The sequence below is a fragment of the Chlorocebus sabaeus genome, chromosome 1 (genome assembly GCF_047675955.1).
Source record: "Chlorocebus sabaeus isolate Y175 chromosome 1, mChlSab1.0.hap1, whole genome shotgun sequence".
Taxonomy (NCBI): domain Eukaryota; kingdom Metazoa; phylum Chordata; class Mammalia; order Primates; family Cercopithecidae; genus Chlorocebus; species Chlorocebus sabaeus.
In genome coordinates, this window is record NC_132904.1 from 87,133,687 (window position 1) to 87,139,714 (window position 6,028).

The window sequence follows — 6,028 nt, forward strand, 5'->3', positions numbered from 1 at the left end:
GAGATTTGAAAGACTTGATCTTTTAGTGACTTGCTATGTTGCGTCGGGCTGGCCAACTAACCTCCAACTCTTCTTTAATAGACTGAAGATAATGAAACATACTCTTGGTAATTTTTTGAAAGTATCTCAGGGTCTATAAAATTAAAGGACTTTGATGACATAGAAAATGTCATAGAAGTTTAAAATACTTTTTTCCTCTCCTTAACTTCTTCCACGCACTTTTTTATGTTTGTTTTCTTCCTTCCTTCCTTCCTTCCTTCCTTCCTTCCTTCCTTCCTTCCTTCCTTCCTTCCTTCCTTCCTTCCTTTATGAAAGATCAAGTGCTTTATTCTTTACTACTTTACTTCTAGTGACAATGTGATAAAACACTAGAATATTTTGAGTGATTCTCAGGTTTTTCCTTGAGGGTCCGACTTGCTGTTCAGCATGGCCATCAAAATGTTAACTTATTACTTGAGTCCTTATTGCAAAGGTAGTTATTTGTGGTAGTAATTTATTGTCAACTTTTTTTCTTGTTTTTGTATTATAGAACAACTGATCCTGTGTATGAGTAGGAAATTTGCCAACCATATTCAGTCTTATTTTTTACCTCAGTTTTACTCACTGTAAGTCTTTCCAGTTCACGTGACCAATTCTCAACTTTGTTCTCATGTTATAGGAACTCTCCTTCTGCCTTATTCTTTTGTTTTTTGATATATTATTATTCTGAGTAGTGGTTATTCCCAAAATAAATCCAATAATTTTTGACACTATACCTCAAGAACAGAAGTTTTACCCCTCCCTTAGTTCTCTCAACTAGTATGTACTTGTAAAGAGACTGTCAATTTATTTATTTATTTATTTATTTATTTATTTATTTATTTATAGTTTTTTTAACTTAATAAAAACAAAGAAAGTTGGGAAAATAATGGATGGGCTTAGTTAGGCTTAATATTTGGGTGATGAAATAAACTGTACAACAGACCCCCCATGACACAATTTACCTGTGTAACAAACTTGCACATATACCCCTGAAATTAAAATAAAAGTTTAGAAAACAAAATGTATATAAAAAAACAAAGCACAGTGACAAAATGTAGTCCTACAAGAGAGGGAAATTGTGCAAAATTTGTAATGGTGTGAAAGACCACGTTTGTGAGATAGGCTTATTTTTCATACATTGCATATTAACTTTGATAAAGAGGAAATGCTAACTTTTCTACTTGATGTCAGGTCCTCAGACACTATAAACTACTATAGTCCTATTGAAAAACTCTTTCCAGCAAACCTCAACATTTTCTAATTCTCTAAAAATAATACACTACTTACATTTCTTCTAAGAAAAATATTGGTAGTAACACAGATAAAATAGGGTTTTCTGACAAAATATTGTGTAAATGAGGCATAAAGTTCACCAGATCTTATTTTCGGTCATTCTTAGTTGCCACCTACATAATTCAGACATGAACACATGTTTTATAATTGCATATAACATTCAAATAGTAATTTACAATTTACAGATTACTTTTACCTATTAGCCACTTAAGTTCTATTCTGTGAGTGAGAATATAGTTAGAGATTTTAAATTACTTTTTAAAAATCCAATCAGTAGCAATAATCCTAATTTTGAGTGGGTAACCAGGCTAACAAATTAAAATAAATTGCTGATCTAAAGACAAAAAACAATGAAAATGTAATATTTGTAATATTGTTAGTCATCTTCCCTTTGACGCTCAAAGAGAACCACATACTGGGAGGTGTCTTTTTTTTTTTTTCACTGGAATAAATTAGATTGTTCAAGTTCAAAATATTTAATAAAAAATTTCATGTGATATTAGAGATCTATGTGATGCAATGAAATGATAAGCATAACAAAATAGCACCTATAGAGACAATAAAATTCTCTGAAACAAGATTGAGGAAAAATATAATTAAAATCAATAATATAAGTTTTAAAATATATATTTCACTGGAAATTCAGTTAAATCCAGTACAGATCCTCATACGTAGTTTTAGAGGGCATCAAAGACAATAGTATCAATCTTTGTGTTCTTAGATCAAGCAGACTGTCTTCATATAAACAAAGTTATTTTTCTCTCTGAAACATGGCAATTTTAGACTGCTGGGAATAATAGATCCAATATCCTGAATATTCTAATAGTTACATAATTCATATTATAATAATGTATAATTAACTCCTATTGAAATTTAGATCCTTTCCTTGTTCCACTGTGTTTCGGGGTGTGTGTGTGTGTATGTGTGTGTGTGTGTGTGTGTGTGTGTTTTAGAGCTGGAAACAAAAGTTGAGATTCAGTTTTCTGGAAAACAGTCAAAATCTAAATTTTAGTTTTGACCCACATGGAATAGTATAATAGTTTAAAAATAATATTGTCTTACAATGTAAGCATTCTATTTTCTTTCTGCTAGGCAATTTAAAAATATTTAAATTCATTTAAGTGATTTTCTTTATGATAACTACATAGATAGAATAAACCTAAGAATTTTCAGAAAATGTTAAGAATGTCATTTAACATACTGTTTAAACTATATCTGGTCTCTAACTAGGACAATCTGAATTAAATTGCAAGAAGATCATAACACTCTAAACTTTTTAAGTAAATGAAAAAAAGATGCTATTGGGATAAGCAGAATAATCTGCCACAGGCTCTTCCAACCTCCCCAACATACTGGTCTCCTAACCCTTAGAATCTGTGGATGTATTAGGTTACATGGCAAAGGTGAATTAAGGTCCTAACCAGCTAGCCTTGAAATGGAAATATTATCTTCAATTATTTCAATGGGGCCAGTGGATCACAAGGGTCCTTGTGAAGTGGAAGAAGGAGACTATAGAGAGAGAGAAAGAAAATCATGTGAAAAGGAATTGACCTGGCATTGCTAACTTAAAGATGGAAGAAGGGGCCATGAGTGAAGGAATATGAGCAATTTCCAGAAGTTGGAAAAAAGCAAGGAAGTCCCCCTAACACCCGCAGAAAGTTACAGCCCTGCCTTGCAACACCTTGATTTTAGTCAAAGGAAAACCATTTCTCACTTCTAGAACTGTAAGATGATAAATTTGTATCATTTGAAGCCACTAAATTTGTGGTTATTTGTTGTGGCAGTATAGGAAATGTTTATGAAATTTAAACTATAACTTGTCTCTGATAGGTTTACTTGAATTATGAGAAAATCCTGACTGATGTCTGAAAATTTTGGGGTTAAAAAATTGGTGTAATAAATTAAAATGTAGCTCTAACTTGGCAATTAATTGAGCAATTAAGTTTCAATGACTCTACAGCCTTAAAATTGTTTCAAAACATTAAGGAGATAAATACATTCAATAAGTTACCAATATCTCTGGCCATTGATTGCTTCTCATAATGGTGTTTTGTTCTTTTCTCAAACTTGGCTTAAATATCAAGGAGTTAAATATATTCAATAAGTTACCAATATCTCTGGTAAATTGACTGCTTCTCCTAATGGTGTCTTGTTCTTTTCTCAAACTTGGTTCTATGTTACTAATCCATGGGGATACAGTAACGCCTATCTGGCCTCTTTTGAAGTTCAGAATTCTTGATTTTCTCAACTGGCTTAATAGTACTAACTGTCTAGGATAACTTTTGGAAATTTTAAGGGGCATTTCTGATTGTCTCAATGGGACATTACTGACATTTAGTGACCAAAGCTCAAGTATGTTAAACATCATATAAAGTTCTAGACAATTTTGTACATTCTAGAACTGTTCCAATCAAAACACCAATAGCATCCTTGTTGATAAACTCTGAAATAATTCTTTCTTTTTTTTGTACTTCTGCCTCATGTATTTGGAAGAGAATTGGTTCAATATTGATATTATTGCGGTCTATGCTCTTAACTTTCCTCTGTAGTAGAGAAGTCCTGTGCCTGCCGAGACTGTGAGGAAGTAAAGATTCCTTTGACTCTAAAAAGTCTTTGTTGGGTGTTCTGTGGGCTCCCTACTCGTGATCTTGGTAAACATATTTTCAATTCGGTGAATTTTATTGAATATTTTAGGACTGTGAATACATATATTCTTTCTTTTATAATGCTTCTGTGTAGATGAGTAGGGAGAATTGAGCCTTCTAAACCTTCTACTCCTTTACAAAGCTGCTGTTTTATGCCAATTTCTTTGGCAAAAAAAAAAAAAAAAAAAAAAAAAAAAAAGTTGCTTATGTTTTTTCTGGCCAAAGATTGAGTACTTTTTTTGTTTTTTCTTTTTTTTTACTGTTTCTTTGGAAAGGAAATTTCAGTAATCCTGACTACTTCTTTCTTCTTTAAGTGGAATAGTGCTGCCCAATGTAACTTAATATTTTAGTGATGAAAATGTTTTATATTCTTCACTTTCCAATACAGCAGCAAGTAAATGCACTTAAAAAACACATGTTACTACTAAAATGACAGAGGAACTAAAGTTTTGTTTCTTTTTTTTTTTTTTTTTCCAACTTTTATATTAGGTTCAGGCAGTATATGTGCAGGTGTGTTACATGGATCAATACTGTGTGGCTTGGGATTTGTGAACAAATGATTTGACCTCACCCTGGTAGTGACCATAGTACCCCATAGGCAGTTTTTAAATCCTCACCCGCCTCCTATCCTCCACCCTCAGTAGGCCCCAATGTCTATTGTTCCCTACTTTGTGTCTATGTATACTCAAAGTTTAGCACCCACTTATAAGTATGAACATGCAATTTGATTTTTCTGTTCCTCTGTCAATTTTCCTAAGATAGTGGCCTTCAGATTCATCCATGTTGTTGCAAAGGACATGATTTCATTTTTTCTTATGGTTGCATAGTACTCCATAGTGTATATGTACCACATTTTCTTTCTTCCACTGTTGATGGGCATCTAGGTTGATTCCATGTTTTTGCTATTGTGAACAGTGCTGCAGTGAACATACGTATGCATGTGTGTTCATGGTAGAATGATTTCTTTTCTTTCTCTCTCTTTTTTTTTTTTTTTTTTTTTTGGAGACGTAGTCTCACTCTGTCACCCAGGCTGGAGTTCAGTGGCACAATCTCGGCTCACTGCAACCTCCACTTCCCAGGTTCAAGCAGTTCTTCTGCCTCAGCCTCCTGGAATGATTTATATTATTTTGAGTATATGCCCAATAATGGGATTGATAAGTTGACTGGTAGTTCTGTTTTAAGTTCTTTGAGAAATCTCCAAACTGCTTTCTGCAGTGACTGAACTAATTTACATCCCCATCAGCAATGTATAAGAATTTCCTTTTTTCCACAACCCTCAAACAACTGTTATTTTCTGAATATTTAATAATACTGTTCTGATTGGTGTGAGATAGTATCTCATTGTGGTTTTGATTTACATTTCTCTGTTGATCAACAATATTCATCATTTTTTTTCATATGCTTACTAGTCATGTATATGTCTTCTTTTGAGAAGTGTCTGTTCATATCCTTTGCTGATTTTTAATGGGATTGTTTGGTTTTTGCTTGTTGATTTGTTTTAGTTCCTTATAGATTGTGGATATTTGATCTTTGTCACATGCATAGTTTGCAAATATTTTCTCATTCTGTAGATTGCCTGTTTATTGATAGTTTCTTTCACTGTACAGACGCTCTTTAGTTTAATTAGGTCTCATTTGTCCATTTTTGGTTCTGTTACAATTGCTTTTGGAGTCTTTGTCACAAAATCTTCGCCAAGGTCTATGTCCAGAATGGTATCACCTATGCTATATTCAATGGGTTTTATAGCTTTAGGTTTTATGTTTAAGTCTTTAATAAATCTTGAATTAAGTTATGTGGTAAAAGAACAGGGTCAGTTTTATTCTGCATATGGCTAGCTAGTTATCCCAGCAGCATTTATTGAATAGGAAGTCCTTTCCTCATTGCTTATTTTTGTAGAATTTATTGTAGATCTGATAGCTGTAGGTTTGTTACTTTATTTAGGGATTCTCTAGCCTGTTTCATTTGTCTTTGTCTCTGTTTTTGTACCAGTACCATGCACTTTGATTACTGTAGCTTTCTAATATAATTTAAAGTCAGGTAATGTGATGTTGTTGGGTTAAGGCTTTGGT